Source organism: Anas platyrhynchos, chromosome 4 (assembly GCF_047663525.1).
Source record: "Anas platyrhynchos isolate ZD024472 breed Pekin duck chromosome 4, IASCAAS_PekinDuck_T2T, whole genome shotgun sequence".
In the NCBI taxonomy this organism is placed as follows: Eukaryota; Metazoa; Chordata; class Aves; order Anseriformes; family Anatidae; genus Anas; species Anas platyrhynchos.
Window position 1 is genome coordinate 20,146,244 of NC_092590.1, and position 25,202 is coordinate 20,171,445.

A 25,202-nucleotide genomic window follows, 5' to 3' on the forward strand; every position below is an offset into this window, starting at 1 on the left:
CACATTCAGATGTCAATGAATAAATGACTGGATTACTTTGTTTTTAAGATGCTTTTACCCACTGTTACCACTAACATTGGCTGACTGACATGATTTCTTTATTTCTGTAAATACAAAAAGCTTAGGTGAGCTTGCCTGCTTTTAGCTCCAGAACCTCCTTTCCAAATGTTATATATGGAGTGGTAATTAGTGTCGAGAAAATGGTTGATATAAAGAAGGGGGAGATTTGGGAATGTGGCCATGGGGGTTGGAAAGCCCCATGGTTGAGATAACATTAGACTCTTAAAGATGAGGCCATCAGGAATGTAAAAGAGTTTAGAGGGAACACGGAAGGGTGATTCAGGAGACTCCATGCAGTCTAGGGTTGCTTGTTCTCCAGATGGTTTCTTGTTCTCCAGCCGTTAAGGCATGGATGTTTCTGGGTGTTTGCTGTTGTTGTTACATTCAAAGTTGTTTGACCAAGGAAAAGTTGTTTTGAAAAGCACTGCTGTGGGGAGAAGGGTATAAGAGGGGAGCCTGACCTCAAGATTAAAAAAAAAAAAAAAAAAAAAAAAAAGGCAGCACGATTAAGTTACATCAATAAAGAAGCAGGAAAAAGAAGTGAAGAGGAACAGGCTAGCAGAACAGAGACCAGTATGGGAACAGGCACTTTGATTGCCTCATGAAGATGAGTTTGGCCAAACTCAGCATACTGCTCAGAGAAGCTCGTACAGAAAGTCGCTGGAAATAGGCGCACTGGAGCTGGAGAGAAGCTCGAGCTGAGAGAAGTGGACCTGTGCACACAACTGCCCCTCGCTGGTAAGCAGTTGCGCATTATGGGGAATCATACGTCCTTAGGAACAAAGACTGTCCTGGTAACCTTACAGCTTATTCTCCTTAGTGACAATTGGACAGTTTATGAGCCTGAAATATGGGACCAAATTGGTATCAAGGTGTGGGACTCTGCAACTAAAAACAAGGTTGCAGTGGGATTGCTCGGCACCTGGCAAGCAATCTCTGAGCTCTTAAAGAGCCCTGTGGGACTGCAGTCACAAATGTGTGGCTTGCCAGGTATTGAGGGAGCTGTGGGCTCCTTTACTGATCCGACTGCTACGCCATGGCCATCGGCCCCTCTGCTGCCACAGCCATTGAAGGCTTTTGCTGTTACGCCCCTGATGACCTGAACGTGCCTTTTGACCCAGGCCTTATTAGCCTTGAAAAGGAGATGGACATACTTTTCTTCGATCCGGGAAGAACGGGATACATAAGGCCTGAAGACAGAGTTGCGTGACAACTTAAAGCAAGACATATTGTTCAAAAGGAATGGAAAATGGAGACTTGTTTGTAATCAAGAAAAGGAATGAAAAATGGAGACTGTTAAGTCATGGAACTTAAAGGAGTGTTTGTTACCTTTTCTGATCATGAATATGTATAGGCGTACTCGATTTTAGTAAGTTATGGAACTTAGATTATTGTTTGTTACCTTTTCTGATTGTACGTATGTATAGGCATATTTGTGTTTAGTATGTAAAAGCCATGTTCTATATGTTTAGAATGTTTGATGTTTGTGTGCGTAGACTCCCCGCACACCCAGTGCTATTTACTTGCCTTTTATACCTTTTAGAAATATTTGTTTTATAAATATTGCAAAATTCAGATTGAGTTGAGACCTCGTTTATAACACCAAAGAATTCTCTTTCCCTAAACCACCCACCCCGTTTGGGATATTCTGAGATATTTTGGGCCTGTTGATGCAACTGTATGCACTGCTGCCACATCCAAAACCTTCCCCCAGGATTTCCCTTCCCATTGCTCTACCTCTGACCAGCCTTACACAGTATTATCCAACCTAGGACTCAGGTCGTGACTTGTGTTTCTTGCACAAGAGAAATTAGTTTCACAGAATCACAGAATAGGTTTTTACAGTTTGCTAAATCAGTTTTGAACTCCCAGTGACTACTGCCCTCACCAGATTCACCGAGATCATTCAGTTTGAGCAGTAAAAACTACATATGAAAAAACAAACAAACAAACAAACAAAATGCACACACACAGAAAACAAACAAACAAAAACATGCTACAAAATCTGTTCAGTGAGGATCTATTTGCTATCATATAGCTACAGCGGATTTTTTGTAGAAAGACAACAATGTAATAATCAGATGTAAACCACAGCTTCTCATAACTCTGATAAAAACTCTGTCAAAGATAATCTGTTTAAATACACAAAATATTTTTCATCTGTGTTGCTTTCAATTCCACATAATTTATTTTCAGCACAATAATTCATTATATGATCTATTGAATAAAGAAAATATAAAGAAAATAATTCAGTTTTGGACTCCTTTACTTTCAAAGGGGGAATAAGATATACAAGTTTAGAGGCATGTATACAATTATGAAACTTTAAAAGTAAAAATAGAAATAATTTTTAAAAAGCAATGCAGAAAGATCCTGATGATAAAAAGATATGCATTAATAATTGAGTGTTTTTCTGAACTTCATTCTTCTAGGAAAAACAGGAATGGTGATTCAGTATAACATACCTTTTACCTATCTTGGCTGGTCATTCCTCACCTCTGAACTGAACAGCTCCTGTTCATGTTCCTTACCTGTTCCTGTGCAAGTCAGATGCCCTAAATTAACAAAAAGGAGGTATATGTTTATATGCAGAAATGAAATACTTTTTTTTTTTTTTTTTTTCAATTTTAAAGATTTAGCTTTTTCTGTAATAATGCTTGAATAAAAATCTCAGAAAAATCTTTTGATTACATTGGGTGCTTTGCATTCATTCCAAAACCTACCTTAATTGGTATAAGGGTATTATAAAAAAAACCTGTTCAACTTTTTGACAACTATTGTCAGATTTTGCTTAGGGACCAAAGACAACCAAACTTTCTAATATGATGAGTCATTTGGGGATAGGTTCAACCCATGTCAGGAACTGCACAGCAGCATCATAGAACATTAAGTGCTCCATTCCATTGTAGAGATATCATGTGAATAAGAGCTGAAAGTTTATGTATTTATTTATGAGTTAGCAAAAGATGCAGTTGTTCCTTCTCCATAAACAGAAATAAAATTAAGCAAACAAGTGGCAAACATTAACTTATTATTAGTAATATATAGTCTGTTATTTTGACTGTATTATTTGTGAGTTGGTCCCATGACTTTGTGATAAAGTTGCTAGAAAAATAGTTCTTTAACCTCACTGTCATCGAGTGTCTTTTAAATTGTGGCATATTTAATGAAATATTTTTTTTCCTAGTAAGAATTAAAAATCTCATTAGATAATGGTAGAAAGAAAAAAAGAAAGAAAATATTATGCTTGTCAATCCCACATCACAGATTTGTTTAATTAGTTCTTGTCCTTTGGAGTCCCCCGATGAAAGATCAAAATAATCAATTTCACAGTTCAAAGCCAAGATACAGCGCTGTGGCTTGCCAGGGTAAGTGAACTGTTCAAGAATACATGCATGCTGACACAGAGAGCTGGTTATCACCTGAACACAGGAAGTTTCAGAATCCCCTTTATCTCATCCAAATGTCCTCATGGCTTCCATTCGCTCCAAACAATGGAAACGTCTGAAGATGACTCTGTGGACTCACAAGGCTCTGTATCATAGGGCTGGTGATAAGTCTTTCATCACACACGTATAATTAGCCTGAATAGCAGTTCTTCATCAGCTCCCCGTGCCATTGGGAGGGGAAAGATGGTGATGAGGGCAGACTTTCCAGACTTCTTTTGCTTCCGGACCACGTCAAACTCATATGGAAATGCCACGGCATCTTTATGTATGAAATATACGTGAGACTTGGATGCTGCTTCCATGGCCTTTACCTTCACTTTCCTGCATGGGCTATTCTGACTGCTCATTCCTCTGTTGTTGTAGAAATGAAGGGAAAGTTCAACCTCTGCATGCAAAAAAATGAATAAATTTTTACTGTAGGGCTTTCAGATATTGTAAAGACAGTGTTTGATGGACTGGGACTTGAAGAATGTCAACCACATAAAAATAAAATGGATTTCCTTCATATCCAGTGAAAAAGGCTTTAATTTACTCTCGAGTCACCCTTTTCTTCTGCAGGAAAATTATGAGAAAAACACAGGGGAATGAAAATATGTAGTTCTTGTTGAAGGCAAGGGCTGAAGCTGGACACTCCCCTACATTACAGCTACTTTTTTCTCAGATTCCTCTTTAGACTTTTGATTGTATTTCCTAATAAGGCTTTTCATTCACCTTGGTCACCTCCTGCAGGTTTTGCTGCCTGGAGAGGGCTGCTCAGACCTTCCTACGCTATGTTACAGGTGTCTCCCCAGCATCATCTTTGCCTTTTGCCTCTTCAAAATCCTTTCTGTGTTGCCCTCCTGGCCCTTGCAAATTGCTGCTTCTGTTTGATTAGACAACAATTCTTATAAGAAATATCACCTCTCAGCTGCAGTCCCATTGCAAGGGCATTTTACAAAAGAGATGTCTTTTTATGTGCATACAGTTAATGGATAATGGGCCATTATCAAGAAGCTGTGACTTCATTCATAGGTTTTCTTCCGGCAGTAAAAGTTTTTATTGTTGTTAACACATGCATTTCTAGAGCATTTACATAGAACAATTAAGGCCATATTCAGTTCGGCTATTATTGTACCTAATGGGCACATAATAGGTACGTAATGGATATTTAGACACCTATTAGGCTTTCCGGTTCAAAAAAGCGAAATTACGGGGCTTTTTACCTAGGCCAAACAGAGGAATTGTCAGAATGACCAGTACTAATAGACATCCCAACGTTATACATTATGGGATCAAATTCATTGTCCTGGTCAAAGACACGCAGGATTTCTCCCGTGCACCATCTGAAGTGCCCCTTGGTTCTTCTCTGTTATATATGGAGTGGTAATTAGTGTCGAGAAAATGGTTGATATTAATAACTGGGGAGATGTGGGAGTTTGCCCATGGGGGTTGGAAAGCCCCGTGGTTGATGATAAGATTAGACTCTTAACGATGAGGCCATCAGGAATGTAAAAGAGTTTAGAGGGAACAGAGAAGGGTGATTCAGGAGACTCCATGCAGTCTAGGGTTGCTTGTTCTCCAGCCGTTAAGGCATAGAAGTTTCTGGGTGTTTGCTGGTTGTTGTTACATTCAAAGTTGTTTGACCAAGGAAAAGTTGTTTTTGAAAAGAACTGCTGTGGGGAGAAGGGTATAAGAGGGGAGCCTGTCCTCAAAATAAAAAAAGGCAACAGATGAAGTTATGTCATCAATAAAGAAGCAGAAAGAAGGAATGAAAAGGAACAGGCTAGCAGAACAGAGACCAGTATGGGAACAGGCACTTTGATTGCCTCATGAAGATGAGTTTGGCCAAACTCAGCAAACTGCTCAGAGAAGCTCGTACAGAAAGTCGCTGGAAATAGGCGCACTGGAGCTGGAGAGAAGCTCGAGCTGAGAGAAGTAGACCTGTGCACACAACTGCCCCTCGCTGGTAAGCAGTTGCGCATTATGGGGAATCATACGTCCTTAGGAACAAAGACTGTCCTGGTAACCTTACAGCTTATTCTCCTTAGTGACAATTGGACAGTTTATGAGCCTGAAATATGGGACCAAATTGGTATCAAGGTGTGGGACTCTGCAACTAAAAATAACAAGGTTGCAGTGGGATTGCTCGGCACCTGGCGAGCAATCTCTGAGGCCTTAAAGAGCCCTGTGGGACTGCAGTCACAAATGTGTGGCTTGCCAGGTATTGAGGGAGCTGTGGGCTCCTTTACTGATCCGACTGCTACGCCATGGCTATCGGCCCCTCTGCTGCCACAGCCATCGAAGGCTTTTGCTGTTACGCCCCCCGATGACCTGGACGTGCCTTTTGACCCAGGCCTTATTGGCCTTGAAAAGGAGATGGATATACTTTTCTTCGATCCGGGAAGAACGGGATACATAAGGCCTGAAGACAGAGTTGCGTGACAACTTAAAGCAAGACATATTGTTCAAAAGGAATGGAAAATGGAGACTTGTTTGTAATCAAGAAAAGGAATGAAAAATGGAGACCGTTAAGTCATGGAACTTAAAGGAGTGTTTGTTACCTTTTCTGATTGTACAAATGTATAGGCATACTCGGGTTTAGTATGTAAAAGCCATGTTCTATATGTTTAGCATGTTTGATGCTTGTGTGTGCATGTTGGTGGAGTGTAGACTCCCTGCACACCCAGAACTGTTTACTTGCCTTTTATACATTTTATAAATATTCTTTTATAAATATTACTAAATTCGGATTGAGTTGAGACTTCATTTATAACATTCTTAGAGCAGAGCTCTTGGAACTTGTGCGGCCTACTGGACTTGCTCCTTGTACAACAAGACCTGATGCAAGGATCAAGCAACTTTATTGCAAAACATCTCAAGCTTCTCTGAGTGGAACGAAAAGGTAAAGTTCTTGCCCCTTACATCGCAGCAGCCATTTACCTTATTTGTTTTAATATAGCCTAAATTAGAAGACTTTCCTCCAGGGGCATCACCCTGGAGGAAAAGTTCTTTAAAGAAACAAAACCAGACAAAAATATACCCACTATTATTCTGATCATAACCCAAAGCAATGGAAAGACCTAGCTTCCCTGAATACAAAAGAACCCAAGAACCCATGCTCTTATCACTGCTGCCATTTGTCTTCTCCCTGTGGTCACATAGGGAGCCCTTTCCATGGTGTAGAATACCAAACTTTCCTGTGAGATGTTTAGTTTGCACAGAGCAATTTTGAACAAACTCTGTTTTAAAGAATACAATTATACATACAATTAAAAATTGAATGGCTGCACTACCTCTTGCACCTTTCACTTTCTTAAGTTTTATAATAACACACTAAGTTTCTATTGTTCTCTGATATTGATATCTAAACACAAAGTAAAAGCTCTGTAGTTCAAAGCAAATATGGTCTTTCCTTTAAAATCTGAAATGCAGTATGAGAACTATATAAAAAGTATTTAAGCTTTTTAATTAATTTATTTATTTAAGCTACAAAAAAGAAAAAACATAAATGCTCTTAAGACTAGACATTTGTAAAAACTTTTAGTGTAACCTTTTATCTTTAATATGCAATCTAGACCACATGCAGCAACTGTTTGGGTAGCTTGCTGAAATTAAGCACTTCTTGTTTTGTTGCAAAAATATACTACAAAATTAACTAACCATATTTTCAATGAATTCATTCTTTAAACGTTTCACAACTTAATAGATTTTACCTCTGTCACAGCACATGCTGCTGTTCACTCCATCTCATCCTCTCAACCTTCTCAGACATCCGGATTTAAAGTAGCTGCCAGGAAACAGGCTGCAATCCAGAGAGGTAAACAGAAGCCACTATGCTGGAAAGCAAATAAACCACAGGCCCTTGGCAATGGTCAAATAGCTTAAAGGCAGCATTTTCACTGGGGGGAAAAAAAAAATAAAAAATGAGGCAACAAAAAACAAAACACACAAGCCTCTCCCCTCTCCCCTGCCCCAAAGTGCATAAGTGTCTTTTAAAGCTGCAAAGTCAGAATAAAAGAAATTAACAAAAGCTTTGTAAAAAATAATAATTCTCCCCCTCTTCCTCCTCCCCCTCATCCTCTTCCACCTCCATCCCGCCCACAGATCCCAAGATTAATTATAATCAAGCCCAGGCAAGGAGGTGGCCATGGGAGCAGCAGTGCCTGGGTTCTCATGCTGCCTTGCTGGAATTAGGAAACAGCTACACTGGTTTTCTTGGAAAAAGTGCTGAATTAATCATGGCTGTAGAATCAGGCTCATTATGGACCGAACAGAGGTAACCTTTTGCTTAAGCTATGGTTCAAACAACCTCAGTGTGGTTTTCGAGCACATCATCCTTACAGAAACCGTATTTCTGGTGATAAAATATTTAAACCCAGCTCTCAGAAGGCCTCTAATTCTGCCCGTGGATCCCCACAAAAGCTCTTCAGACATTTCAAATATTCTGTTAAACCTCCACAGGACTGGTTTTTACTGTCTTTTGGTGGTGAAACTCTACACCATCCTTTTACAATACAAGCCGAATTCCGGCAGCAGAATACATGATTTTAAACTTAAAGATGAAGAAGAAAGCCTGAGTTTGAATGCCCTGCTAACAACTCTTCCTTAGCAGCTTGCAAAACAAAGATTGGAAGCCAAGAGACAAACCAGATCAAAACAGCCTAGTGAACCAAACAGGCAGTACCAACAACATGCATTTGCAGAATTATTTCCATTTTTCCTTTCTGGCCCCTTTCCATGCACAAAAATCTCACAGGACAGAAGAGTCCAACACCTCAGTGAAGACCTGATAGAGCCAGGTGCTGTGACATCCAGGTGCTTATAGTGTCTATGGCCATCCTTTATCCGTTTCCTGAGCTGCAAGGTACAGATTCAGTAGGAAAGATCGATCACTTTCAAATATGAAAACTTTGGCGTTCTTAACCCATCCATTATTGCATTAAGAAAAGCAAAGCCCATGAAACTCTGGATTTGAAGAAGTGCCCTCACACCATATTAAGGTATTTACAGAGTAACCTGTCTGTCTTCCTCAATTACAGTAGCAAGACTGAATTAAACCAGTTCCTACTTCAAAAATCCTTAACTTGATTTATTTTTTCTTTTGCTTCTGGTCATACCAGAATTGTTTCAAAAGTCAAAGGTATTGCAGAGAAACTAAAGGGTAGGTTTCAGATTTTGTGGTTGGTAGACTTTGTATTGCTCACCTAGTATGTCCCAGAAGTAATGTAGCATGAGACCATGCCACAGAAGACAAAAAAAAACATGACCATGGAGAGAGATGCAAAGCACTCTCTCAAACTAATCTTTTATTGTTTTTTTTCACCTACTTTATGCATTTATTTATAAGCATCTTGTGAACATTTAATGACAACTGTTTAACCATCTTGCGTACATGCTTTGTTTTTATGAAAATGGAGCAAACATGTTTCCTTTTTACTGTAGTTAAATTTTTACTATATATAAATTTGAAATTCTAGCAAGTGTCTCAGCCTAATTTATAAGAATATTTTGTATTTTATTTTATATCTGTGAAATAAAGTGACTTATCTCTATTTTATAGGGATTCTTTTATATATTAACTTGCCTTTGAGGTACTCCCTTATATCAGTCAGAATTGCCTACATTTTTCCTTCTTCAGTTCCTAAAAATAAAATAGATAGTATAACCAAAAGATTGAATGTCTGTAGTCTCAAAGTCTGATGAGCTGACTTAGGCAGAAATGAAGAGCATAAAAAGCAGTCCTCATTAGTGTAACCTTTCTATCACATTCCTAATGGCTCCGTAATTGTAATAGACAAAATAATCACATATTGTGATGTTAATAAAAGGTGTTTTAATATATTTTAGTGGCAATCTGATTTAACTATTCTCATTTCTTATGGTCATTCACTTTCTGTTCATCGTACTGAGTAAATTACAGTCTTGACTGAATGTGCTAAAATCACTAGATCAAACATCTTTCATTTAATTTATCTAAAATTTAGATAATTTAGATAATCCTAGATAATTTATTTAGGATTATGCAAACGAACACATACATAGAAATGAAATCCTACCAAATCATCCAGCTTTATTTCCTTAATAGAAACATCAGAATGTTCCTTTTGCTGATGTTTTGCAAAAATTGATATTCATAAAAAACAGAGCTATAGCATGCCTGCCTGGTATCTAAATCTGCAGTATTTATTAATGAAAGGGGTTGGGAATAGAAGCTGCTATCTGTGGAACTGAAGCATAGACAAGGACACAGTACATGGGTTCAAAACCTGCTTGACATATACATGGAAGGGCTGTGAAATACAATAACTTGTGCTCAAGAAATAAAATATCCACAAATTGCTGGAGTCTGAGGAATTACGCAACAATCTGGGAACTAAAGGTGTGAGAAGGAACTAGTTAAAGAGTAAAATGCTAATGAACAAAATAAAGACTGCTTACAACTATATGTTATCCTGCACAATGGTTATCAAAATTATTCTTTAAAATTGAAGAAAGCAATCAAGAAAGGAACCTACTGTATTAAAACAGTAAAGTAAAAAAAAAAAAATCTCTTAGAAATTAAAAGAATTTCAACAAAAATTAAAACCATGTGCTAAAAGAAGAAAAATATGAAAAAAATCTTTAATCCATTAATTCATATTGATTTTGCTAAATATAAATACCTAATAATAAAGGATAAAAGAGATTTTAAGAAAAAGGTTATTAAATGCATAAAAATTACTGAGGGAAAAAAAAAAAATCAAATGCATCAGAAGAAGGAATCCAAACAGAAATAAAGTTTATTAGACAAGTGAAATATACCATCTGGTCTTGAGAAAGACAAGGCCATAATATAGAAGTTAAATTAATTCTATTCAATGATACACACAAAGAATGAGGAGGAGGAGGGAGAAACTGTCTCATATTGAAGCGTCAGATGTCAGAATAATTCAATAGAGGATGTTGTAGCAAAGCATCAATATAATACATTTTTTAACTAGGATAGCTAAGAAAATTTAAATATTAAACTGCTGAGATACTGACTCTGGTAAGCAGTCTACCAGTCAAATCAACGTCACCAAAGGGCAGCGAGAGATATCCAGACATTTCTAGACAAAATAGGTGCATGACTTCGAAACTGAGACTATAAATACATGTGATGAGAAAACTAGACTTATTAGATAGCAAAGTTATACTACATTGGGAAATGTCAATGTACTTTATGCAAAGGGAATGTGATTTCCAACATAGCTTTTGCTTCACAGATTTGCTGGAGTTCTTTGATGGAGTCAATGGTGTGGGTAAAAGATACGATTAGAATAACATGCTAAAAGCTACAGCTAGCTGTGAAGGCCTGCAGAAATATCTTGTGATATTAACACCATAAATGAGAATAAAATATCAGATTAAATTCAATGTCAATGAATGTGAAATAATGTTTAGTGGGAAAGGAAAACAAATGCACAAAAAAACAACAATAACAAAACAACTTTGTTCTGAAGACCTTATAGTCATTATGAGTACCTCTCTGAAAGCATCAGCTCTAGGTTCAGAGGCAGCTGAAATGATAAATAGAGCTTAGAAAATACCAAGAAAGTAATAAAGAACAGAAATTGATGTAATGACACTATATAATATCTGGTGAGTCTGGACTTCTTCACAGTTAAAAAGATGCAACAGAACTTGAGCAGTTTCAGAGGCAGAAAATAAACCTAATCAGAAGCATGGAGATTAAAGGTAACAATTGCCACAGAATGACATACCTCAAAAAAAAAAAAAAAAAAAAAAAGTATACCAAGAAATAATAAAGGCAAATGTCCAGGGACAATCTCAAGATCAAAAAATAGTCCTTAAACTGCTGGTTAACAACCGGATAAGTACCAGGAAAAGTGCAACTTTTAAATACTTATCCTTGTTTTTCACATTTCTCTTGAATCATCCACTGTTGTCACTTGGTGACCCAATTAGAAGATTGACAGGTTTGATAGAAAGTAGAGATTCTTAAAAACAATAATTCTTTTTTTTTTTTTCCTGACCTGTATCCAAAAATCATATTTGAACTGTGAGTCTCCTCCTGCAAATAAATTTTATGCTTTGTATGAAAGATGTTTTGATAGATGGGAATTTTCAAATGAGTTGTAGTAATTAAAATTGTTCCTGCCTTAAAGTTTAAGAATTTTATTATTTTCTATAACCAGCTCTATAAGGACTTTACTATTTTCTATAACCTATAACCAGTCACAATTTCTATTGCTGTATGAAGCATCCAGTTTGGACAGTAATTAAAAAAAAAAAAAAAAAAAAAAAAAAAAAAAAAAAAGTAGACATTTAAGATAAAAAGCTTTGTAATTAATTTTAATAGGGCTTTGGTGGAGCACCTGAAAGAGAATTTATTTTGACAGCTAATTTACTAATCACATTATCTAAAGCCTATCCTATTCCTCACTGAGCTTTGTTTCAGAAATGGTGGGAACTAAGTCACTGAAAAAGCGCACCCTTCATTTTTCCCATTGAACATATTGAATAAATAAGAATTTTCTGAAATAATATGTTTAACTAACCTGGAAAGATTCCATCCATTAACAACAACAATGAAAAAATATCAGTGGTTATGAAGCAGCATTGTATTATTACATATGAAGAAGTATTATTTTTTTGTACAAGATTTGTTTTATCCAGGCCTTTTGTATTGCATTAGAATGAGTTACTAAATGGCTGTCACTCTCTGCCTTAGAGATAACTACATTCAAATGATGAGAAGGGAATTTTTAAGTTGTATCACTCCTTCAAAGCACAGATGTACAGCTGCACGTTGGAAGAATGGGAGGTTCTTATCAAGTCTGTTCTTGCATCTTTATGTTTAGTTTATCAGTAACTTCGAAAAAATATAAAAAATGGCTATGGCAGCTTAAAGGTCTCACATGAAAACTGGGGAACAATATATTTAATTTATCATTGCTGATGACAAAAAGAAGTGCTAAAAGCAACTTGATCATTTGTTGCTCTGTGTACAAGCAAGCAAAACATATTTAAAACCCACCAAGTATGTGGTTGCATATCAAGGACAGAAGAAAAAGTCAATAACAACAGTTACTGCATCCCAATACTCAGACATAGAAAAGATTTGGGGACATAAGAAGAAAGAAAGGGGAATAAAGTTACTTACAGGTGAACTCATCTTCCCTGAAAGGGTCAGTATTATCCTTGAAAGTGGAATTAGGAAGGTTTAAAACCTAGAGAAAATTTTTGATATTTTGGTATATCCTAGAATAATGAGGAAAAAAAAGTCCTTGTTTTTAACCTTTATGGTGAGAATGACTGAGACTGACAGAATCACACTATTACATGTTGCAGAATTGTGCTGTCTCAGCCAGAAATAAATTTTGGGTAGGAATAATTTTATAATACTTATCTCTTTTGTTAAATTCATACTTTCATATATATAAATTGTCCTGTAATAGAGATTATATGCATAGAAACTGTTTAAACACATTCTGATGCCATGGATGTTTATACACAATTAAAAAATTAATCATCACCTCATTTATATAATAGATAATTCTTGTATAGATTATTTCTTTCATGTTATGAAATGGTAAAATATTACTGAAATAAAAATAGACACTCATGGGAATTTGAGTATCAAAAAGTAAATTTGTGCTACTAAGAGGAATTCTTTATGGACTGAAATAACATACGAAAACTATTTTCCCTAATTTTTATTGTTCTGCTATCACACTGCCTCACATTTCTACACATTTTGTCTTCTCAGAGACAGTAATTACTAAAACTAAATGGTATTGGTGAAGTGACTACACTGCTACAAACTTCCTTCTGGTGGAGTCCCATCAATGACAGCTATTGATTCACAAATGCATGCTGTGAGTAGCACAGCAGTATCAGATAGCTTTTTTTTTTTTTTTTTTTTTTTTTTTTTTTTTTTTTTTTTTTTTTTTTTTTTTATAATTTTGCTTGGGCTTGACTGCTCTTCAGACCAGCTTTCTTACCATAACTGGAAGTATTTCAGTTTTATATGGAAGAAAACTAGCAACTCAACCAATTGGACTGCAGTCCTCCTCATTGCCTTCTGATGATGGAAGTTTCTAGATATGAAGTCTCCATTTGTTGTGAGGGAAAAAACAAAACATCTCTTTAAGTTCTTGGTATTACTGTAGATTCTCAGGTTTATGAAATGACAATATAATATACAGTACCTGAATTTAAAAACTGAATATCATAAATCATAGCTACTTAAAGCGTACCTGATCAGTATGTTTGAGATTTTATTTGCTCTGAAGAGAGCTAATTCTGCACAGCTATGTATTACACACAATAGAGGGATTCATAATATAATTGTAGTGCAGGAAAATATCTGTTCATTACTATGTATATGTTCACAGTCACAAGCTCAGATGTTATTATATGAAATATATTTTTGATTTTATTAAAATTAAAAGCAGAAAAAAACATAGTAAAAGCTGTTCAGCTCCATTTTTACCATCATATGTTATTTGCCAAAATAAAATCATGTTCATTTTTGTCTGCTGCTTCACACTACAGCAGCATCAGTAGTATCTTGCTTGTTTTTACCAGACCTTTTGTATGGAGCCAAATACGATACTGAGCCTTACTCATGTTATTGTTATTTAGGTCTCTATAAAAGGTAATCCACCAGCAGCTGAGCTTTATATGCTGACCTACATCTACTCAATAACTATTCCATTCTCATTTGTTCTTCTATGTTCATTTTATGGCTGAAATTCCTGAATAAATAACATGTCAGTAGAACAGTAGACAATGGGAATTTCTATGGTTACAAATGCATTCAATCTCATAAGTAAAATGTGATGTATTTTCTTAAACTGTTCCTAAGTTCTAAGAAAACAAACAAACAAAATTCATTCTGAGAAATTCAATATTAAATATATATATATATACACATATATTTGCAATTTAAAGCTACAAGCATAAGAAAATAATTAAAAAGATACACTTTGTGTCATTAAGAGTTTCCTGGGCTGTTTTTGAGACTTTTTCTGACTACGAGAGAAATTGAAAGCTTCTCTTCTGAAAGTGAAGAACTTGAAGTTCTTTGTGAAGATCTTCACAACAGCTTAAATTCAGCCAATATCAGAATAAATGAATACTTGTAAATAATTATTTTGGATTATCACTCATTTTACATCTTGGTTGTTAGACATAAGAACTTTTTTAGTTATGATCATGATATCAACAAGCTGTCAAAAGGCAGTAAGTTGTCTGAAGCTATAGTGGCTCAATACAGATATATTTTAAAAATATTTGCATTGTGGATGTTGATACCGCTTTGTATATTTCTCTAATGCTAAGTATGAAAGATTAGATTTCTGGGTTGCCTGGATACACTATGATTTTGCTTTTAGTGGTGATGCAACTACTTCTGGATTAGTATGAAAAAAAAAAAAATCAGCATATTTTCCCTTTTTGAAATATTGGTCACAGAAGCACACCTCTGCTTGCCTTCATTAGTTCCAGGCTTAAAGCCAACACAAGATTTACTTCCCTTCCGGTGCTATTTTTATTTATTTATTTTTCCAGCTTGTCTCTTTTATTTATAGGTGATAAAGCTTAGCCTCAAATGCTCTAAAAGTTCTCTTTACAAACCTACCCATCTATATGGAAGTTTTGATGAAACTACACAACAGATTCAATGCACTTTTTTGATGCAGTTTAAGGAACCTAATTCCAACTTACATTACAACGGTTAAAGAAAATGATACTTTCAAGAAACAAATGAAAAAAAATTCACTTTCCTGTTCATTTTTGGGGTGTGTGGGAGCAATATATATATGGCTGTGCATCTGTAAATTAAGAGATGATGCAGTACATGCTGTCTGCCCTGCTTGGAATTTGTTAAAGGCTACTAGAAGAATCTGCCCACCAAGTGGAAAATTTAAAAAGCCTATTTCAAGGGAAATTTGCAGGGCCGGATTCTCAGGATATGATTACAAAGCATATGCCTAAATCCTTTGAAAAGCCAGATTTGGCAGGTAGTCTCAAGCACAAGCATAACAGGTAACACATAGCCCACAAAGTAATTGTACAGGAGACTTCATTTTGGTACACAGTAGGTTAGCTTTCAGAAAATGACAACCAGACAGAGCACCGCTGTTAATACCAATGTTTTATCCAATTATATCACTCCCCCAAGCTGTGAAGGCCACAACTCATTCTCTTCACCTGTCAGGAGGGATTAAAATTCACACCAAATGCCTCCTCTGCAGGTGTTTCTTCATTAGTGTTTTGTTTCAGATTGGTGGTGTGCTTTTGAAGAGACCATCATTGTGTCTGTTTAGTGCACTTTGGTTAGCATTGTATTTCTGGTTGTCTCTGCTGAAAGTTCTCATGTGGGCTTGCTTGTGTTCTTTCTGGTGGTAACGGTTAGTGTACTTAAAATAAAGGTGTGATCTGGGTACTCATTCCTTTCTCTGAGTTGTCTCTATTTTAATGTGAATTTAGTTGTAAAGTGTACTGGGTTAGCTTCTGGGTAATTTCAGTTCCAGTAGAAACTGCCACACTTACTGACTTTTATCTAACTATTGTTTTGCATTGCCTGGACTCCCTTGATATCAGACAAACATTCCCAACAGAATTAGTGTCTTCAAACATATCTCTTTAAGTCAAATGTAATTATTACATGAGATAAAGTACAAACTAATAATAAGGCTATTACGGTGGCCTAAGAGATGATCATAAATATTCACAGAGTATTTCCAGGAACATGGAGAGCTAGTGCTCACTTCCAATGAAGCAGGATGGTCTAGGTTTCCTTTTATTTGAAATCTAGAGATTTCTCTTTCTAAATATAAGAAGTAATTAAGAAAGCCAAAATAAAAAACATGAGTAAGACCATTCCATATATTGGTCTTTTAAGGAGGTAATAATTTCTCAGACCACTATCTACACCAAGAGACTTATCTGCCCTGACCTATTTCCTTGAATGATACTCAAATAAAATATGCAGTAAAAAGTAATGTAATAAAGGTTGTAGATAATCATGAAGAGCAAAACTGAAAGAAAAAGTAGTGTGCCAGGTTAGAAGGACAGACATGCACATTGCCAACTTGCTAAACTTATTTGTGTAAGGTACCAGAACACTGCTGAAAAAAGTAAAACCCTGAATTTTACCATCTTTCCGCATGAGGAAAATACTACTACTCAGATGAGAGAAAAACAGACTGAAAAAAAATCACAGACACAGGTATGGAAGTTCTTCGGCTACGTTTATTCTCTGCAGTACAGGGAGTTATTGCTTAGGATTAACTGATGATTAATTGATGAATCAATATTTCACAGAATCACAGAATTGTCTAGGTTGGAAGAGACCTCAAGATCATTGAGTCCAACCTCTGACCTAACACTAACAAGTCCTCCACTAAACCATATCGCTAAGCTGAAAACCTAAACATCTTTTAAAGACCTCCAGGGATGGTGACTCCACCACTTCCCTGGGCAGCCCGTTCCAATGCCTAACAACCCTTTCAGTAAAGAAGCTCTTCCTAACATCCAACCTAAAACACCCCTGGCACAACTTTAGCCTGTTCCCCCTCATCCTGTCACCAGGCACGTGGGAGCATAGACCAACCCTCACCTCACTGCAGCCTCCTTTAATGTACTTATAAAGAATTACAAGATCGCCCCTAAACCTCCTTTTCTCCAGGCTGAACAAGCCCGGCTCCCTCAGCTGCTCCTCGTAGGACTTGTTCTCCAGGACCCTCACCAGCTTCGTCGCCCTTCTCTGGACTCACTTGAGCACCTCGATGTCCTTCTTGTAGCGAGGGGCCCAAAACTGAACACAGTACTCGAGGAGCGGCCTCACCAGAGCCGAGTACAGGGGGATGATCACCTCCCTAGCCCTGCTGGCCACACTGCTTCTTATGCAAGCCAGGATGCTGTTGGCCTTCTTGGCCACCTGAGCACACTGCTGGCTCATATTCAGCTGACTATCCACCAACACTCCCAGGTCCTTCTCTGCCTGGCAGCTTTCCAACCACTCATCCCCCAGCCTGTAGCTCAGCTTGGGGTTATTGCACCCCAGGTGCAGGACCCAGCACTTGGCCTTGTTCAACTTCATGCAGTTGACCTCAGCCCATCGGTGTAGCCTATCCAGATCCTCTTGCTGAGCCTTCCTACCCTCAAGCAGATCGACATGAGCACCTAACTTGGTGTCATCTGCAAACTTACTGAGGGTGCACTCGATCCCCTCATCCAGATAAAGATATTAAAGAGGACCGGCCCCAGCACTGAGCCCTGGGGAACACCACTAGTGACTGGCCTCCAGCTGGATTTGACTCCATTTACCACGACTCTTTGGGCCCGGCTATCCAGCCAGTTTCTAACCCAACGAAGTGTACACCAGTCCAAGCAACGAGCAGCCAGTTTCCTGAGGAGAAGGCTGTGGGAAATGATGTCAAAAGTCTTGCTGAAGTCAAGGTAGACCACATCCACAGCCTTTCCCTCATCACCTGGTTGCCCTGTAAGTGCCACATGATGACACTCAGGACTATCTACTCCATGAGTTTCCTTGGCACTAAGGTCAAGCTGACAGGCCTATAGTTTCCTGGGTCTGCCCTCTGGCCCTTCTTGTAGATGGGCATCATGTTTGCTAGCCACCAGTTGACTGGGACCTCCCCCGATAGCCAGGACTGTTGATAAATGATGGATAGTGGCTTGGCCAGCTCCTCCGCCAGTTCTCTCATATCCTCAGGTGGATCCCAGCTGGCCCCATCAATTTGCGTACATCCAAGTGCTGTACGCAGGTCACCAACCATTTCCTCATGGATAGTGAGGGCCATGTTCTGCTCCCTATCCCCTTCCACCAGTTCAGGGTACTGGGTATCCAGAGAGCAACTGGCTTTGCTGCTGAAGACTGAGGCAAAGATGGCATTAAGCACCTCTGCCTTTTCCTCATCTTTTGTAACGAAGTTCCCTTCTGCATCCAGTAAAGGCTGGAGATTCTCCTTAGTCCTCCATTTTGCACAGATGTATTTGTAAAAACAGTTCAAAGTCAGCCCTCTGGAAGTCCTGGTCCCCTTCCTGGCTTCTCCAAGAATGGAGAACTCAACCATTTCATGGTCACTCTGCCCAAGACAGTTTCCAACCAACACATCTCCCATCAGTCCTTCTCTGTTTGTGAAGAGAAGGTCTATCGGGGCACCTCCTCTGATAGGCTCACTAACCAGCTGTGTCAGGAAGCTATCTTCCACGCTCTCCAGAAACCTCCTAGACCGCTTTCTCTGGGCTGTGTTGTGCTTCCAGGATATATCTGGGAAATTGAAGTCCCCCACAAGAACAAGCACTGACAATTTCGCGACTTTTGTCAGCTGCCTGTAGAACTCCTCATCAGTCTCCTCATCCTGGTTCGGCAGTCTATTACAGACCCCCACCAGGATGCTTGCCTTGTTGGCCTTCCCACTGATCCTAACCCATAGGGACTCAACCTTATCATTCCCAGCCTCAAGTTCCGCGACATCAAAACTCTCTGATACAAAGAGCCACAGCACCACCCCTTCCATGCTGCCTGTCCCTTCTGAAGAGCCTATAGCCAGACATTGCAACACTCCAGTCATGAGTGGTCCCACCACATTTCTGTGATGGCAACCAAGTCATAGCCTGCCTGCCGCACGATGGCTTCCAGCTCCTCCTGTTTGTTACCCATGCTGCGTGCATTAATGTAGATGCACTTCAGTTGGGCCATTGCCTTCTCTCCCAGCCTTGCCATTGTTCCCCCTGGCACAGCTCTAACAAGCCTTATTTCAGCCTCAGCCCCCTTCTCACCTAGTTTAAAGCCCTCTCAATGAGCCCCACCAGCTTCTGGCCCAGGATCCATTTTCCCCTTAGAGACAGGGAACCGCCTGTGGCCATCAGGCCGGATGCTGAGTAAAGCGCCCCATGGTCAAAAAAAAAAAAAAAAAAAACAACAAAATTTCTGTGTTGACACCAGCCTCTGAGCCACGTGTTTATCAGGTGGGCTTCCCGTGTCCTCTCTGTACCCCTCCTTACCACCGTAGGGACGGACAAAAACACCACCTGTACTCCCACTCTATCCACTAACCCTCCCAGCCCCCTAAAGTCCCGTTTGATGGTCTTCAGGCTTCTCTCTTCAATGTCATCACTGCCAGCCTGGACTATTAAAAGAGGATAATAGTCAGAGGGGCGATCCAGGTTGGGAAGCTTTCTGGCAGTGTCCCTGACCCTGGCCCCAGGGAGGCAGCAGACTTCCCTACGGGTAGGGTCAGGCCGACAAATAGGTCCCTCTGTTCCCCTGAGAAGGGAGTCGCCCACAACAATCACCCTTCTTTCTGTCCTGAGGTGTGGAGTTGACTTTCTCGCCCTAGGCATCCTCCTGGGTAGACTTTCTACCTCTTCCTCAGCTACCCGTCTCTCAAGCTCCAGGGCCTCAAACTTGTTGTGTAAGGGCACCTGGGGAGGTGGGGCCGGTGGGGGAGGGCATCGTCTGCTATGTCAAGCAGGGACCTGTCTCCATTCCTCCTCAACTCCTAGGTCCCCTGCCTCTGCCTGACAGCAACAGGGCAGGGGGTCCACCCTCATTTGGGGTGTCTCACCCCGGTGCCTGTCCTTCAGGCCGTGCAGGGAGTCGCTCCACAAGTCTGTCTCCTGCTCACACTCCCTAATATCCCTCAACCTCTTGGCCTCCTCCTTGAGTTCTGCCATGACGTGGACCAGGTCATCCACCTGCTCGCACCTCACACACACAGTCTCTCTCCCAACCGCAGGTGGTAGCAACAGGTTCAGGCACTCCCTGTACCCGGAGACCCAAACTGCTGCAGTTTTGATCGGGCAGTTGATCTGGGTGTGTACAGACTTCCTGGAGAGTACACTGTGCCTGGTGTACACCATTGCAGCTGAGCTAGCAGTAGACCACCGTTAGAGGAGGTGTTCGTATGGGCAGGGGGAACGCTCTGCCCTGCCTGCTCGCCCTGCTGCGCTAACTGCCTTCTGACGTGGCACGCACTCTTTGCCTGTCCTGGTCGCTCGTGCTCCCTAGGGACATGAACGTTCTTATGAACAACCGGGGAGGGGGCGCTGCTGGCTCCACCTACGCCTCCTTCTTCGTGAGGCCTGCTGGGTTCTGGCGGCTCCAAGTGGGCTTGGTGCTGGAAAAATTAGGCCTGCCTGTCCAATCCCCTGCTCTGCTGCAGAACGCATCTCCCCGGAGCCGATCGCCTCAGCAAGTGGCTCCAGACTGTCCTTGTATCTTTACAGCCATAGTCGTAATGAAGTTTTGATACAGTAATAGGAACAACTAATTACTATGCATTGCATAAAATTGGATCAAATATTACCTATGCAGTCATATAAATACAGTAAGTAGGAGAGACTAATGAGTATTAATAAGTAAAACATCATGTTAACCCATTCTACTGGTATTCCTGTGACAGGAAGAGGATCAGCTCAGAGCCTTACTTGAAAAAAAGTAAAGCAGCTGAAATAGGAATAATGGAAACTCTGGAAACAGTGTTCTTGTAGCTACTTCGTATTTGATGCCTTGCTTTCTGGAAGTAAATCAACATCAGCTGACGTGATCTAAATCCAGCTTGTAGGTAGTCTTCATGGCTGACCAATCCAGCATACTGTAAACTTCCTTGCTACAGTCTACTTGACAGAATAAAAGTCACTTCTGGGACTGCAGTATTGAGAATGATTCTGCACATGTCAGACTGCAGTCCCTGAGGAAAAAGCTTTTATCCTGTCAGAGACTTCAGTCCCAGTCTTAAAAATCTGTACTTAAGTATATACATTTGTTTATCAGTAAAGTAAGACCTCTTGTCTCCAGAATGTGCAAATATTTAGACTGAATGTATAATTAAAACAAAATATTAGATTAACTGAGTTTAATTTAGTGGTTGTTTATATTAAATTATTAAACATTTAATCTTATTCATAAGAGTCGGTGAGAGACATACTGTCACTTTCTCTAGTGAAGCAAGCCATTGAAAATTTAAGACTTTCAACTGAATTTAGGACCTTTGAATAAAAGCCAGCTTTTAAATCATGGGGGAGAAAAAAAAAAAAAAAAAGGAAAAAAAAAAAGAGGTTGATCAAACCATTCCACATGAACTTGTACATTTAAATGAAGATGCAGATATACTGTAGATTACAAGCACTAATATGTAGTGCTTGAAGTTGAACCATCCATTATCCCACCCACCCCCAACACTCTCCAAGTTAAATGCCAGTTTCATAAATGGACAACAAAGTAGTAACATTTTCATTGATGATTCTATTATGTTATTTGGAGTGTGCAAAGGAGCAAAGCCGGAAGACATGATCATTTTATCTGTGTAATACCAGGGAGCTCCAAGTGATGGAGACTTTCGCGATCTAGTTAATTATTACATAATATCTTACAGTCACAATAATCCTCTCTTAAAAAAGTGCTAATGGAATCAAATGCAATATCCAATAATTGGAAAATACAATAAATAAGGTTGACTTGGAAATCTCAGTCATGCTACTTTTCTCCATGACATAGAGAAATAGTTTGATAATTACTCCATACACTTAGTGGGAGGGAAGATTTGAAATACTCTGAATGCTTTTTTAAAATGTAAATTCTTTCTCCTTAATAAGCTGCAGTGCTGGTCCTCAGTCTGCAGAGCTATGGGTAGACCAAATAGAATGTAAGAGATGGTGGGCTACACATAACTGATGAAATACTGACTCCCACTTTTGGCTCCCAGTAGGGATCCAAATTCAGACCTCATAACAGAATAAAAGTTGTTGTTGATTACCAACAACGGTCCAGTCCACAAATGCTCAGAATCATACTTGATTGTACATACTTAGTTACAATATTGTATGCATTCCCTGTGGTCTTCTTAAAAGTCACACTGCTAATCATATCAAAACAATGGACCTGATGAAGGAGCCATCAGGTGATACAGGTGCATTGTAAACTGAAGGTAAACTAAATTGTTAGAATGGTCACCTCTTGTCTTGAAATCCACGGTCATGTTGGACCTAAAAAGAAACATACAGGAATTTGTCTATTTAGATGTCCTAGTTTGCCTTAAATTATGACCTAAGAACACTTCCTAGTATTCTAAAACATGCTCCAAACAGATCTGGCAACAATTTCTGTTTAATGTTTCATGTTCTTTACCTCTCAGCGTGGATTGTCCTAAGGGTATTCTCTACCATCTTCCCATCTCTTCCCTCTTTTTGCTTTCTTCTCTCAATCTTCCTTTCCCCTTTGTATTTTTTTTTTTCCTCCTCCTCCTCCTCCTCCTCCTCTCTCTCTTCCTTTTTCTCACCTTCATTTGGAGACTTGAAAAGGGAGAGCTAAGCCAAAGAAATGAGTTTTTCACTTTGCTCCAAAGCCAGGGAGATTTGTAGTCATCCTAATCTCTGCTAGTAATGAGTTCCCAAACCCAGGTGCTGCTGCTGAGCAAGCCATCTTCTGCTCTTATGGGCTTTACTCTCATGATTGACAGCTTCATTGGTCCTAAGGAATACAGCTGTAAGGGCACAGCACCATTGCAAAAAATACCAACAACTCCAATGCCAACTAGACAAATAAAAATGTATTCTCCAGCATGTTTGGAAGTAATACCTTGGATAGCTTTCAGTTAACATGTATTCAAGTAGAATAGAAACCAGCATGTGTACTTTTAGCATGTTCATCCTGAAATACATGCAATAGAAACAAATGAGAAGCTAGGAGCTCTCTGTATGGCTTTTTTCTTTCTTTTTTTTTTTTTTTTAAATCATTGAAATACACAGTTGTGAGCTGGAAGAGTTACATACATACCTTTGTATGGCCAAAAAAGTCTACAATTCAATTCTTAAATTTCTTAAATCCATGTTTAAGAGCCTAATAAAGAGCTAGTTGGGGATTATTTATTTATTTTATTTATTTTAGTTGGTGGAAACATTTTATTTTTCTGACTCAGAAAATGACTTTGGGTACCAAAATTTGGCCCTAAAACAAAGGCTCAGTATACTTCTTCAAAATTTTTGCTAAACTGTGAATGCTTTAGGTGTCTTTTGAGGGTTTAAAATTGCATTATAGAACTTGCTTCAATTTATCACTGAAAGAATAGGTAAGACCAAGTATTTTTAAGATGTCTCTTGTTCATTAACACATTAATAGCAAACAAATTTGTGATTCAACTGAGCAAGCCCTCACCCCAACTTTTACTGCTGTGGACAGCTAAAGAAAATACTAGATGTGTTTCATTTTTCCTAACTCTTATTATTTCAAACAAATCACCACTTAGTGTTTTCAAGGCCATTTGTTTTTGATTAAACATTTCTGTTGTGTTTCAGAACAGAAATTTTTGATGTCTAATTCCCAGTGCCCTGTCCCTCACTATTTCAAACTATCATTTCCAGCCTTTGCATGGCAGTCACAGGCCCCAGCTGCTCAGCTGTGGAAAACATTTTCTCCAGCAGCAGCAGCAGCTGCTGGCCGCTTGGCAGGCTCCACAGCCAGCTGCGGGACACAGGCTGCCAGCACCGCTGGGGCTGTGATGCGGCTACAATGCCGATGCGGGTGCCTTGCTGCTGGTAACTTGATACCCCTCTCACTCTTCAGCACAATACTTTGAGCACTTGTCTCCATTTCAGTTCAAACCATCAGTGTCAAAAAGCCATTATGATTTTTAATTGGTGCAACAAAAATGTGGTCATTGAGAGGTCATCCTGATTTCCTTACAGAATCTGAGCCTTAAAAACTTTCTTTGCTCAGTTGGCAGGCAAGTAAGCTCTCTGCCAAACCAAAAAAAAATGTCTTTTTGCACTCTCACACATGACCCATATATTTGTGACTGGATTTTCAATGATGCCTCGAGGAGCTGTGATTCCTGCGATTCACTGCCACCTGGAAGTGTCTAAGTTAAGCTGGAAGACCATCACTACCTCCAAATATGGTTTAACTGCTCAGAATGGCTTTCAGGTCTCATTTGGCACCATGGCAGAGAAATTAGGCTGGGAGCTAGGTTTAAATATAAATAAAGGTCTCTGTGGGTGTGTATGTGTTTAAATCATGCTTTATTAAAGAAAAGGAGAATTGATATAAATAAAATATGACTTATTTTCTCAGTAAATCGTGTCCATATTGCTTTATTACCTTTAATCATGCAGAGCAAACACAGCTGGATTCTTTTTCAAATGGACCTATTTATTTTATTATTATAAATAATATTCATGTGATACATAAAAGCTTTAAAATTTTATAAACTCTACTGTATTTCTGTTTACTTAGTCATTTGCAAATTCAAATGATTTTAGCAAGAGTTACAGCTCTGTCATGACTTTAGTTTCCTGACTATTCAGACTGTAGTATCAAATCTCTCATTACCAAATAATTTTGATATAGTCCATAATGTTTTCTAGAATGACAATAATCATTGCAATAAAAATATTTCCTCAGCATTCCGGAGGTATTGAAATTAACAGGATAGATCTAATAAAAATTCTCCTCCTATTTTGTCTGATATTTTGCCAATTAAATGTAATTTCAGTTCTGATGCTGTAAGGCTGTGTATGCACTCCCAAAGTGCTCTTTAAAGTATATATTTAGCTAGTAAATATTACTAAGTTTTGAGAGCAGTTTATAATTCACATCATGGACTGGATACACATTGATTCTTAGCAAAGGTTTTCAAGTAAGATTTTAAACATATATTGTTAATGATTTTGCTCTCTAGCCAACAAATGCAGTAAAAGTGA

At 38.8% G+C, this 25,202-nt stretch overlaps 1 long non-coding RNA gene across 1 annotated transcript; it reads right to left on the minus strand.

Moving 5' to 3' along the window:
• Nucleotides 1-2,224: 2,224 nt before the first annotated feature.
• On the minus strand, nucleotides 2,225-22,889 carry LOC140002330 (uncharacterized). Its single transcript, XR_011808692.1, has 4 exons — nucleotides 22,633-22,889; nucleotides 22,459-22,490; nucleotides 7,202-7,387; nucleotides 2,225-3,894 (listed from the first exon to the last, which is right to left on the minus strand). It is a non-coding gene; the product is annotated as an uncharacterized lncRNA (long non-coding RNA).
• Nucleotides 22,890-25,202: the final 2,313 nt, after the last annotated feature.